The sequence below is a fragment of the Arachis hypogaea genome, chromosome 19, assembly GCF_003086295.3.
Source record: "Arachis hypogaea cultivar Tifrunner chromosome 19, arahy.Tifrunner.gnm2.J5K5, whole genome shotgun sequence".
NCBI lineage: Eukaryota > Viridiplantae > Streptophyta > Magnoliopsida > Fabales > Fabaceae > Arachis > Arachis hypogaea.
Window position 1 is genome coordinate 58475184 of NC_092054.1, and position 6361 is coordinate 58481544.

General features: G+C 33.7%; 1 non-coding gene across 1 annotated transcript; it reads right to left on the reverse strand.

Annotated features, from left to right (window-relative positions):
* Positions 1–5915: 5915 nt before the first annotated feature.
* Positions 5916–6023, reverse strand: LOC112781176 (small nucleolar RNA R71). The gene has a single exon (XR_003191969.1). It is a non-coding gene; the product is annotated as a small nucleolar RNA R71 (small nucleolar RNA).
* Positions 6024–6361: the final 338 nt, after the last annotated feature.

Consider the following 6361-nt stretch of genomic DNA (forward strand, 5'->3'; position numbering starts at 1 on the left):
CCACTCAAATTAGTACAAGATCAACCATAAAATAGTGGTTTATCTGACTCTGATACCATGTTAGAAAGGGGAGAGGGAGCAATAGGAAAAATGTTTGTGAGTATTCAAGTCGTGTAGAATGATACAATATGGAAGGGTATTTATAGGTGATAAGAGAATCGAAATAATAAAGACGTAATATCTTATAATAAATATTCAGATATGTTGAATAATGCTAATTGATCTAATTGATCTTAATTATACTCTAAAAATTATATTCAATTAATTGATATACATAATATTAAATTGTGTGATACTTAAATATCTAATCAAATCAATTAGTTGGTATAATTAAGCCATCGTAATATGAATTGTATTTAATGAGTTAAAAGAAATAAACTAAGAAACACTCTCAGAAGCATGCCATAATTTAGTATTATGTATATCACAATTTATCTTTAAATTAAACTGCGAGAGTGTTCGGGGCACAAACCACCAATAGTCCAACCTTAGATACCACCTAATCAATTGAAAACACAAAATCTACTCAAGACCAAAATCTTAAATTTTGAAATTCATAGAGCTGTATAATAGGGAGGGAAATTCAAAACCTTACCAGCAAAAGTTTTTTTAGAACTAACGGGTTCAGCGAGAGCTTTGCATAGCCACTGACGGCACGCGAATTGGAGCATCGTAGCTCGAGTTATGGCCACCGGAAGTGAAAAATGAATAGTGACAGTCTCTCCTCCCTCTCTTATCACTTGTGCAGCTGCAACTTTGTGTTTTTAGGTTATGTTGTGCTGAATGGGTTCATTAATGTGGGTTATGTATGTTGGGCTTGAGCCCAATTTGGGCCCGGTCCAACCCCGTTAGTATTTTTAGTTGGTTTGGCCTAACTTTGGGCCAAACTTTTAAAATTAGTGCCTGATTTTTAATTTTAATTATTTTTCTATGTTTTTCTACAGTTTTTACTGCTCTCACATAGTACTGGACAGATTTAAGCTGGTACTGCCGGCTAATTTACCGGTACGCATTTTTACGCAATTTTCCACAGAAAATTATATTTTCCAACTCAAAAAATCTACTGAGTCTAAATATCATATTTAAAATTTCTAATTAATATTCTAAATTTTTGAACTTATTTTGGGCAATTAAATTATTTTAATGAAGCGGCTAATTAAATACAGTTCTTACAGAAAAAAATCAAGTTATCCTCTCTCAAGGAGGATATTCTGGCTCTGATACCATGTTAGAAAGGGGAGAGGGAGCAATAGGAAAAAGATTTATGAGTATTCAAGAGTTGTAGAATGATACAATATAGAAGGATATTTACAGGTGATAAGAGAATTGAAATAATAAAGAAGTAATATCCTATAATAAATATTCAGATATGTTGAATCATGCTAATTGATCTAATTGATCCTAATTATACTCTAACAACTATATTCAATTAATTGATATACATAATATTAAATTGTGTGATATTTAAATCTATTAATATATAATAGGAAACAAGTAATGGGTTCTATGCTCGACACGTGTAACAGTTTCTTGAATGACAAGTGGCATGCAGGGTTAGTAGGAACATTAAGCAACATACAATGGGTAAATCTGAAATTATAATGCACATGAAGTAAACCACTCATATATATAATTTAAATATCCATTTTTTGTCATTAAACAATCCTGGCGGGAGACCTGAAACGCTCCAAAACATTATTCACATTCCAGTCACTACTTCTCAACCTGGTGGGAGACTTGAAACGCAACGGATGAACATTTTGATTTAGTATCAGATGTGAACACCAAAAAACTTGTGTGTAATTTCAAATTATTTGTTGTAAGGGTGTGGACAACTGATGAGCGGATAATTTATACCCTTTTTGGCATTGTTTTTACATAGTTTTTAGTATGTTTTAGTTACTTTTTATTATATTTTTATTACTTTTTATTCAAAAACACATTTCTGGACTTTACTATGAGTTTGTGTATTTTTCTATAATTTCAGGTATTTTCTGGCTGAAATTGAGGGACCTGAGCAAAAATCTGATTCAGAGGCTGAAAAAGGACTACAAATGCTGTTGGATTCTGACCCTCATGTACTCGAAGTGGATTTTCTGGAGCTACAGATACCCAATTGGCACGCTCTTAATTGCGTTGGAAAGTAGACATCCTAGGCTTTCCAGCAATATATAATAGTCTATACTTTGTTCGAGATTTGATGGCCCAAACTGGCATCCAAAACCAGCCTAAAACTTCTTGGCGTAAAACGCCCAAACTGGCACCAGAATTGGAGTTAAACGCCCAAACTGGCACCCAAGCTGGTGTTTAACTCCAGAAGCAGCCTATGGATGTGAAAGCTTCAATGCTTAGCCCAATCACGCACCAAGTGGGCCCCGGAAGTGGATTTCTGCACTTAGTTATTCATTTTCTGTAAACCGAAGTTACTAGTTTACTATAAAAACTACTTTTTGAGATTTATTTGATACGAATCCTTTACAGACTTTATCATCTTTTGACCATTGTTCACATTTGGGGAGGCTGGCCATTCGGCCAGGCCTAGACCTTTTTTACTTATGTATTTTCAACGGTGGAGTTTCTACACCCCATAGATTAAGGTGTGGAGCTCTGTTGTTCTTCATGAATTAATGCAAGTACTATTGTTTTTCTTTCAATTCACGCCTACTTCTTCTCCAAGATATACTCTCGTACTTAATTCAGTTAAGTCAGAATGAAAGGGTGACCCGTGACAATCACCCAATCTTCGTTACTCGCTTAGCCAAGATCCGCGTGCCTGACAACCACAAAGCTGTCTACATTATGTTCAACGTAGTCATTGGACGACAGCCGGAGTATATTCTCTTGGATATCTAATACACAGACCGAGTCCGTGAGATTAGTATCTTCGTGGTATAGGCTAGAATCATTGGCAGCATTCCTAGGATTCGGAAAGTCTAAACCTTGTCTGTGGTATTCCGAGTAGGATCCGGGAAGGGATGACTGTGACGAGCTTCAAACATGTGAATGTTGGGCGCAGTGACAGTGTGCAAAAGGATCAATGGATCCTATTCCGACGCTAGTGGGAACCGACAGATGATTAGCCATGCGGTAGCTGTGCCTGGTATTTTTCATCCGAGACGAGAAATCCGACAGTTGATTAGCCGTGCAGAAACCGTAGAGGACCATTTTCACTGAGAGGATCTTACAGCTTGCCATGGAAGGGAGCACACATGATTGGAAGAAGGCAGTAGGAAAGCAGAGGTTCAGAAGCAACAAAGTATCTCCAAACGCTTATCTAAAATTTCCACCAATGAATCACATAAGTATCTTTATCTTATTTATCTTATTTTATGTTTTATTTATCTTTTAATTATCAAAACCTCATAACCATTTGAATCCGCTTGACTGAGATTTACAAGATGACCATAGCTTGCTTGAAGCCAACAATCTTCGTGGGATCTACCCTTACTCACGTAAGGTATTACTTAGACGACCCAGTGCACTTGCTGGTTAGTTGTGCGGAGTTATGAAAAGTGTGAATCACGATTTCCCACACCATGTTTTTGGCGCCGTTGCCAGGGATTGTTCAAGTTTGGACAACTGACGGTTCATCTTGTTGCTTAGATTAGGTAATTTTATTTTGTGTTTAAGCTTTTTATTTTTATTTTCGAAAAAAAAATTGTGTTCTTCAGAATTTTTAAGAATGAATTCTAGAGTTTCATGAGATATGTTAAAGCCTGGCTGGCTGTGAAGCCATGTCTAATCTTTTGGACCGAGGTTTCCACTTTCCATTGGAGAAAGGACATGTCTGTAATTGTTATGCTGAAGCTTGGCTGGCCATTTAGCCATGTCTAATTCTTTTGGACCGAAGCTTTAGACTAACATTGTACGAATCTTGGAATTCTTATTAAAAATTTTGTATCTCTTTATTTTCTTTTTTCCAAAATAATTTTTGAAAAATACAAAAAAATTAATAAATCATAAAAACCAAAAAAAAATTTTGTGTTTCTTGTTTGAATCTTGTGTCAAATTTTAAGTTTAGTGTCAATTGCATGTTTTTATTCTTAAATTTTCGAAAATTCATCATGTGTTCTTTCTTGATCTTCAAGTTGTTCTTGATAATTTTCTTTGTCTGATCTTTACATTTTCTTGCTTTATGTCTTTTCTTGTTTTTCATATGCATTTTCGAATTATTAGTGTCTAAAGTTTAAAAATTTTTAAGTTTGGTGTCTTGCATGTTTTTCTTTTCTTAAAAATTTTCAAAAATATGTTCTTGATGTTCATCATGATCTTCAAAGTGTTCTTGGTGTTCATTTTGACATTCAAAGGTTTCTTGCATGCATTAGTTGTTTTGATTTCAATTTCTAATATCTTGTGTCATTTTGTTATTTTTCTCTCTCCTCATTAAAAATTCAAAAATAAAAAATAATATCTTTTCCCTATTTTGCTCATAAATTTCGAAATTTTGGGTTGACTTAGTCAAAAATGTTTAAATTTAGTTGTTTCTTGTTAGTCAAGTCAAAATTTCAATTTAAAAATTCTATCTGTTGAAATCTTTTTCAAAAATAAAATCTTTTTCATTTTTCTTAATATTTTCAAAAACTTTAAAATTGATTTTCAAAATCTTTTTCTTAATTTTATTTCATAATTTTCGAAATTATTGCTAACATTTAATGTTCTGATTAAAAAATTTTAAGTTGTTACTTACCTATTAAGAAAGGATCAATCTTTAAATTCTAGAATCATATCTTTTAGTTTCTTGTTAGTCAAGTAATCAACTTTAATTTCAAAAATCAAATCTTTTTAATTTCCTTTTCAAATCTTTTTCAAAATAGATTTCAATCATATCTTTTTCAAAACTTAATTTCAAAATCTTTTTCTAACCTCTTATCTTTTCAAAATTGATTTTCAAATCTTTTTCAATTAACTACTTGACTTTTTGTTTGATTTTAAAAGTTTACTATTTCTTATCTTTTTCAAAACCACCTAACTACTTTTCTCTCTCTCTAATTTTTGAAAATTACTAACCCTTTTTTCAAAATTCTTTTTAATTAACTAATTGTTTTAAATTTTAATTTTAATTTTATTTTATTTTTTTCTTAAATTTCGAATTCTAACTAATAATTAAAATAAAAACAAAAATATTTTTCTTTTATTTTAATTAATATTCGAATACTCTCTCTCTCCCTCTCATCTCTTTCTATTTATTTTATTTATTTACTAACACTTCTCTTCTTCTTAAAATTCGAACCCTGTCCCTCTCTCTGTGTTCGAATTCTCTTTATTTTCTCTCTTCCTCATTCTTCTATTCTTCCATCCTTCTACTCACATAAAGGAATCTCTATACTGTGACATACAAGATTCCTCTTCTTTTCTGTTCTCTTCTTTTTCATATGAGCAGGAACAAGGATAAGAACATTCTTGTTGAAGCTGATCCTGAACCTGAAAGGACTCTGAAGAGGAAGCTAAGAGAAGCTAAAGCACAACACTCTGGAGAGGACCTTACAGAAATTTTCGAAAAAGAAGAAGTTATGGCAGCCAAAAATAACAACAATGGTGAAGATGCAAGGAAGATGCTTGGTGACTTTACTGCACCCACTTCTGACTTCTATGGAAGAAGCATCTCAATTCCTGCAATTGGAGCAAACAACTTTGAGCTTAAGCCTCAATTAGTTTCTCTAATGCAGCAGAATTGCAAGTTTCATGGACTTCCATTGGAAGATTCTCATCAGTTCTTAGCTGAATTCTTGCAAATCTGTGACACTATCAAGACCATTGGGGTTAATCATGAGGTCTACAGACTTATGCTTTTCCCTTTAGCTGTAAGAGACAGAGCTAGGATATGTTTGGACTCACAACCTAAAGAAATCCTGAACTCTTGGGAAAATTTGGTCAATGCATTCTTGGCAAAATTCTTTCCACCTCAAAAGTTGAGCAAGCTTAGAGTGGAAGTCCAAACCTTCAGACAGAAGGAAGGTGAATCCCTCTATGAAGCTTGGGAAAGATACAAGCAATTGATCAGAAGGTGTCCTTCTGACATGCTTTCAGAATGGAGCATCCTGTGTATATTCTATGATGGTCTGTCTGAATTGTCCAAGATGTCATTGGACCACTCTGCTGGTGGATCCCCTCATCTGAAGAAAACGCCTACAGAAGCCCAGGAACTCATTGAGATGGTTGCAAATAACCAGTTCATGTACACTTCTGAAAGAAATCCTGTGAATAATGGGATGACTCAGAAGAAAGGAGTTCTTGAGATTGATACTCTGAATGCCATATTGGCTCAGAATAAAATATTGACTCAGCAAGTCAATATAATTTCTCACAGTCTGACTGGAATGCAAGCTGCATCCAGCAGTACTAAAGAAGCTTCCTCTGAAGA